Source organism: Sparus aurata, chromosome 21 (genome assembly GCF_900880675.1).
Source record: "Sparus aurata chromosome 21, fSpaAur1.1, whole genome shotgun sequence".
Taxonomy (NCBI): domain Eukaryota; kingdom Metazoa; phylum Chordata; class Actinopteri; order Spariformes; family Sparidae; genus Sparus; species Sparus aurata.
Window position 1 is genome coordinate 7,805,770 of NC_044207.1, and position 6,925 is coordinate 7,812,694.

General features: G+C 40.6%; 1 long non-coding RNA gene across 1 annotated transcript; it reads right to left on the reverse strand.

Moving 5' to 3' along the window:
• Window positions 1-288: 288 nt before the first annotated feature.
• Window positions 289-898, reverse strand: LOC115572303 (uncharacterized). The gene is made up of 3 exons (XR_003982072.1): window positions 829-898; window positions 455-491; window positions 289-355 (listed from the first exon to the last, which is right to left on the reverse strand). It is a non-coding gene; the product is annotated as an uncharacterized LOC115572303 (long non-coding RNA).
• Window positions 899-6,925: the final 6,027 nt, after the last annotated feature.

A 6,925-nucleotide genomic window follows, 5' to 3' on the forward strand; every position in this document is an offset into this window, starting at 1 on the left:
TGTTAGGGTTGTTAGTGGTAAATTGCTTATGTCCGTTCAACAGTGAATTGGAGTGCGCTCCCAGCTGCTACACTGTGGTGGGACCGTTCGAGGATGTCCCATTATCATACCACTCTGGAGGGAAGAATGCACGGGCACCTGGTACACACATCAACAGAGGAATGGAAGGAGACGGACAGAGAGATGGAGGGACGAGACAGAAAAGGGATGAGGGTAAGCTTGGTTTAAACATGACAGTCATTGTTTCAGAAGTTGACAAATGAGTGAGGAGCAGAAGCCTGATATACCACAGAAGGAATGCTTTCAGCATGGGGGCCACCTCGCGAATGATGTTGTACACCTTCCTATTGCAGGTCTAAAGAAAACAAATGCATACAAACCAAGTGGTAAATGATCTGCTCAAGTTCAACATTGAATGTCAATTTTAGGAGACAAAGTAGATCAAACTACTCACCACTTTTACCCATCTCACAGTCTGCTTGATGGCTCACCTTCAAGACAGAAATACAAATAATCTAGTCGTTACAGAGTGTAAACATGTTACCTACTGCTTTGTGGACAAGCCTCGAGTTTGACGTTATGTCTGAGGGCATACATCAAGTGAGAACTTGTTAAATGTTTGATTTAAGTACGCCAAAATACACTGAGCCGAAACCTCCTTCACCGATAGGAGCGAGCTGGTGGTACTTGTCTTCAAAATCAGCTAAAAACACAATTTTCATAACATTTTAGTTCTCAACATTCTCTTATTTATGTTTTACATAAAACCTGATTTTAACACTGAAAACGAAAAGCGTTATAAATCCAAGTCTTTTGTATCCCACTTACCTCTGTATGTGTTTCCTCTAGAGGACATCTCATACATGACCTTCTCCTTGAAGTGCTGCTGAAGTTCAGGCTGACGTCACTTTCACTGTCATCAGATGTCACATCCGCCTTCAGCTTATCGCTAGGCAACGAAGCACCGGACACAGTGATGAGGGAGTCAGTGCTACTTGAGCTGTTGCTGCACCTCATCCTCTTTTCAGGTGCATCGCCATCATCACTGACCTTTCTTTTCTTAATCTTCATAGAGGAGAGTTCCAACAAACTCGGGCCAGAGGTGTCGTTAATGCTGCACCTGGTCTTCTTTCATGGTGGCCTGGAATCAACGCTGGCCTTTATTTTTCCTCTCCTCTTGGTGCTTCTTTCTTCCACTGATGCCTCACTGTGTTTACTGGAGTTGGTGTGGTTGCTACACCTCATCCTTTTTACAAACATTTTTGCAATCTCGTAGCAGGGTTCAGTGACGTTGCCTATACCCTGAATCTTTGTGCTGGGTGGTCCTGCAATATTACTGTCCTTCCTTCCTCTCGTCTTCATGTTGAGTGTAAAGGACTCTTTATTTCGGTAAGTTCATTGGTGCTGTACATAATCTCTCTTAGAGTATGTTGTTATGTTCGGGGAAAATACCAATGCCCTGTGACATTACCTAAAATAAGGAGAAGGTTTGGTTTCTGTCAACATTGTTTACTGTGAAGAGGAATTTCTACTGTATGGATGGGGTGTCTCAGTTGGAGAGGGAACAAGGTATGACATACGTTATTTGTTTTGTTGTTGGCTTTTAGTTAGTTGCTTACCTCAGCCAAAATCTGCAGTTATTTTGTGGGGATACTACATTGACATTTCTCTCCATGTGGTCCTATACAAAAGAGACTTACAGCATTCATCGCACTGATGCATGATGATGGTCATGTACTCATATTAAGGATTTAACATAAAAGACTTTCTGTCACACCAGTTTCCAAATATTGCTCTGTTTTGATGCCAAAAAAAAGCCCTTACCCTTAACAGACAGATGAAGTTGCCAAATCACGTCTTAAAAGGTAAATACTGTCAACTAAGCCCCGAATTCAGAGTAGACCTTCTATTGAAGATACTCTGTAGAAATATACTCACAAGGATCATACTGGTTGCACATTGAACAAGAAAGATAGATAGTAGCTCCTCAAACTTTCATGTTACATGAATTTAAATTTCCATCAGATAGTCACGGCACAGGAGCACACTCAGTTTTTCAGGATTTGACAAACACAACAACATGACTATGAACTGTAAGTGGAGGTTCTTTATGCTTACCTTGATCTTTTCACAGGTCAGATGCAACAACTCTTGTGTAAACCCAGAAGATGTAGTTGAAATTTCAAATGAGATCCATATAAACCGAAGTCGTAAACAACATCAAGCCGATACAGAAACGCTTGCAGATACCTGAAGAGTGTGTACTGATACCTGAGTCTGTGTTGTGAGGGTGACCAACCTGTTGTTCTGTGAGTGTGGTGATACACTGACTGTGATCTTGAAGTGGTTCAATTCAAAGAAACAGCCCAAAGTTCCCTCCAGACAGGATTCTTTTATTTGTTTTTTGATTTGATTTTACTTATTGTCATATATATACGTTATTCAGGTGAGAGGTCAGGTCAGATGATTCATTTAGTGTGTGTGATCCTTCTCCCCTTACCACAGTAATGATCAGTATTTTTTCACGATTATCTATTGTCCTCCACCACACTCATTGGTCCCCCATGATATGCAGTCCATTTCTGCTTAAATAACGGCTCCCAAATAAAAACATACAATTAAAAGATTCCATTCATTTCCATTTATTTTTTTAAGTTTCAAGCAAAAATAACATGTCAATCAGTTTATGTAAACATATATTCAAGAGGGCACAACAAGATGAGATAATAAAACACAAGGTGTTCTGTAATCCGGTAATTACAATTTTATTTCCCTAGAAAGTTCAAGTATTACACACTATTCACATATTAAATCTCTCTGGATATGAAAGTGGCAATAAATGCCCTAAGCACAGTCTGAATTGCTAACCACTGAGTTTGTTTCCTGGCTGGGGCAGGGCCTTTCTGTGTGGAGTTTGCATGTTTTCGTGCCTGCGTGGGTTTAATCTGACTGCTCTGGTCTCCCAAGCATCAACACATGTACAAGGGTTAATTCCATGGTCCATGCCCTTGACCAAGGCTCAGATCTGGAGTTGGTCCCCAGGCATCGTACTGTATGTTGGCTGCCTACTGCTCCTCTGGGATGGGTTCAATAGAGAGACCAAGTTTCACCACATTATACATTGGATGTGATAAATAGAGAATCGTCTCACTATTATAGGTGGAGTAAACGATTCTGGAGAAAGATAACTGATTGTTACGTCAGTATTTGGAGATCTGGATGTGAGAGTCAGCAATCGACTATATTTCTCCAGAATAGGATCGAATGCCTTACCCTGCCAAACCACTATAACAGCAAACAGAGTCAGAGAGATTGGACATGGCATTACAAGCAAACCTTCAAGAATTTTTGGAAACCAAGCAGGTTTAATGACAATAACGACAATGAGGTGAAAAATTGCAAAGACCGCTGATATAGTGCATCGTCCAGTCAACACAGATAATATTTGACGAGAATTTTTTCCAGTGTCCAGGATCTTAAAATCTTCCAGGACGTATGGACTGGCACCAATTCTGGGTGAAACCCTGCGACAGACACCAATCCAACCACACAGTATAACAACAGGCAGGATTTTAGTTGACTCCCTGACCTTTGTGACACATCTTCATACCTAAACATTTTAAAAGGTTGACTGCCTGTGGCTCCCTATTGGAAGTATATCACTGTTCCCAAAACAGCATGACCGTTGCAACATACTGTACCAGCAACAGGTGCACTGTAACGTCATCATACCATTACAGGTTGGTTAGTGGCTTAACTTGAAAAAAATCAACCAATTACCTAAAAATTACCAAGTAAAGTAGACTAATAATTTTAAGTTATTAAAAGTTTTTAGCCTGTACAACTTAAATTTTTAACTTTTGCCAACTTTTAAAATGTAAAGTGTAGGCTAAGGTACTAAACTACTTGGTTGGCTTCAGGAAAATATTGTGATTGGACTTAAAGTGGTAAATTACTATGTAACTTAAGTCATGAAAGTACCTACGTTACGTACATAATCTCAGTTATGTCATGTATGTAACTTAACTTACCTACATTACCAAAAGTAACTTACGGTTGACTTTTGCCTCCGTACTGCGCAAGAACAGCAGTCTCCTCCTGGATCAAAGTGTTGTACTTGTTTGAGACAACTGTTCCCTTCCCAACTTCCTCCTTACACAGACTTGTCAGCCTTTATACTTATTCACCGGACTTCTTCCTTCGCTGCCATGATGATTAACTCAAGAGGGTGCTGCATGCCAAGAAACGTCAACATGGCTCATATTAAGGTGCTTTCAGATGACCTTTATTTTCTGATAAGGATGGGCTGGATATTTCCCTGGGCCCCAACATCAGGTCAATGGTTACACTTGAGAAATAACGTATAGTATTGCTCCCAAAGATGGCCCTGGATCAAGGTGAAAAATTGGCTCCTACTTTCCGTCTTTGTGTTTGTGTATTTGCATATACGCGTGTGTTTATGCTTGCTGTGTGTTTATAGCCAGGTGATGTGCATAACCAAGCTAATAAACAAACAATATCCAATCAGGCCCAGCTGTGAAATTGTGTTTAAGTGTTTCCCTTTCTCTTGTCAACAATGGATAAATGAATGAAATGTGACAGGCGTGTGTGTGTGTGTGTGTGTGTGTGTAGGGGGATGGGGAGGTTACAACACTCATAATGCTCTCCACTCTCGCTTATCACTGATAACATGAAAAGTGCAAGGTGTCAGCTCCGATCGCTCAGTGCAATTATAGGATTGGTTCACTAAACGCACATGCACACGCACGCGCGCACACACACACACAGATGGACACAAGTACTGAGTGATGATAACATCATTGTATACACACACACTGCTAGTGATAGGAGCAAATGTGTGTGTGTGTGTGTGTGTGTGTGTGCGTGTGCATCTTCCTCATATATTGATAATGATGTCATGTGTGGGTCATCTTGAGGCTTGAAAATCTGTCCTGTTAGTGTAATTTACAAGGATTTCACCTTTAAAGGTCACTGATGGAGAGTGTGACCAGATTTTGGTCTTTCCTTCCAGTCAGCTGTGGTGTCCACTGACAAGTCACCCAGTCAGAGAGGACAGAGCGTTTTCACTTTCTCATCAGCATTTAAAGATCTCAAGCTCAATATTACCAGAGAGCATACATCTTTACTCTCAAGCCCTTTTGGGATCATGACCTGAATAATAACCCCCGCATTAGGATGCTAAAAAGGTTTGAAAATTTGAATTGGAGATGTATGGACTGGAGCGAGCTTTTATTACGATGAATGTGTATTATACACAACACCAAACACTGAATAAGTCTGTACTGCGAGAAATCAGGGACATTTAAAACAAAGAAAAACTAACCTTCATTGGAAGCTAAGTTGCATTCAAAGATAAATAAAAGATAGTTCAACAGGGTTTTTTTTTCTCCATTTGCTGTAACACTGCAAGTTGCCATGCTAGCAAGGCCACTAAAAAGTTTAGGCCCTGCTGCTGAGAAGTTTTACCACCATTCAGCAAACACAAGCCGACACAGTCAATGTCAATGTCTTTCAGCATTCAAGGGCCCTGTTCAGACCCAGTATGAACAACAAGAATGGATTACACGCTGTCTGATTTTCATGGGGTTCACTGTAGTGCAAATTGCAGGCTCTCACCTGAACCTGCCAGTGTTAGCGGCAGATGTTTGTGAACACACTGGTTTTACTGATCTAGCCATTGAATTAGTCACAACAATATTCCCAAACTACCCGAAAAAGTTGCACAATTTTGAGAGTTGTTGACAAAATAAACGTTTAAGACCAACGTTGAGTAAAGGCTATGGCAAATCATAAATCATTCCCTGCCTTCTAGTGAATTTGACATTAAATGCGAAACATTCCATTTTTTATGTCCTTGCCAATATAGATTACTCATTTGACACCACCCTGGTGGAAAAAACCAGCATAGACCAGCACCACTATCACTAGCAAGACCAGTATATGTTGTGTTTTGGTGCTGGTCTATGCTGGTTTTTCCAGCAGGGCTGTGGCAAAAGTCCCAAGACTGCCCTCAAAAATCAAATTGTTGAGTTTTAGAGAAACGTACGTAATTTTGGCAAATGCTACACATCAATTGCTTTCTTGGTGTTCCAATGATGTAGTGTCCTTTGCCTATATAGCGGGGGGGGGGGGGGGGGTCCAATCGCAAGTGGTCATTTAGGACTGATAATGTTAATAGCAGGTCTAAACAGGGGCTTAAGTTACTGTTTGACCAGCTGAAACTCCGGACATACCTGAGATTGAAGTCTTTAATATGAAACATTGTAATGATGAATGACAGTCATCTGTACCAGGTTAAACCATGTAATCCAGCGAGCATGTCCTCACTATCAAAATATGTTTTGCTGATTTCAGAGACTAGAGTGTAATTCGAAGCCTGTACAGGTATTGTTCTTGTTCCCTGCCACCATCTATTACAGAAGCTAATGACAGTTTAAAAATTGCATTTCAGTGTCTATTAGTACAATTGCAAAACCTCAGAGAAACCTTTAATAGAATTTCAAAAGAATGCATTTACAGTTTATGAGCTGTGCTGTATTGATTTATGGTTAGCCCACACAAACAACACTTTTATTTAGAGATTAACTGAACATCTCAGATACGTGCTCACACACACACATACACACACACACACTGCTGGGGGAAAATCACTGTGCTTGTTTTTTTTCAACCAGTATTTATTACTCTTTCTTTACTCTATCATTCCCATCTCCCTAATCCCTCGACATTATTAAGTGTGTGGTGTGTGGGTGATGGATGAATGTGTGCATAGCTCCATGTTCATATGTTGAAATGTACGGTGCTTACAGGTTCATGTGCTTGTGTGTGTGTGTATGTGTGTGTTTACCCATATTTGGAATATATTGAGGAGATGCTTGTTTGTGTGTGTGTGTGTTGTGTGTGT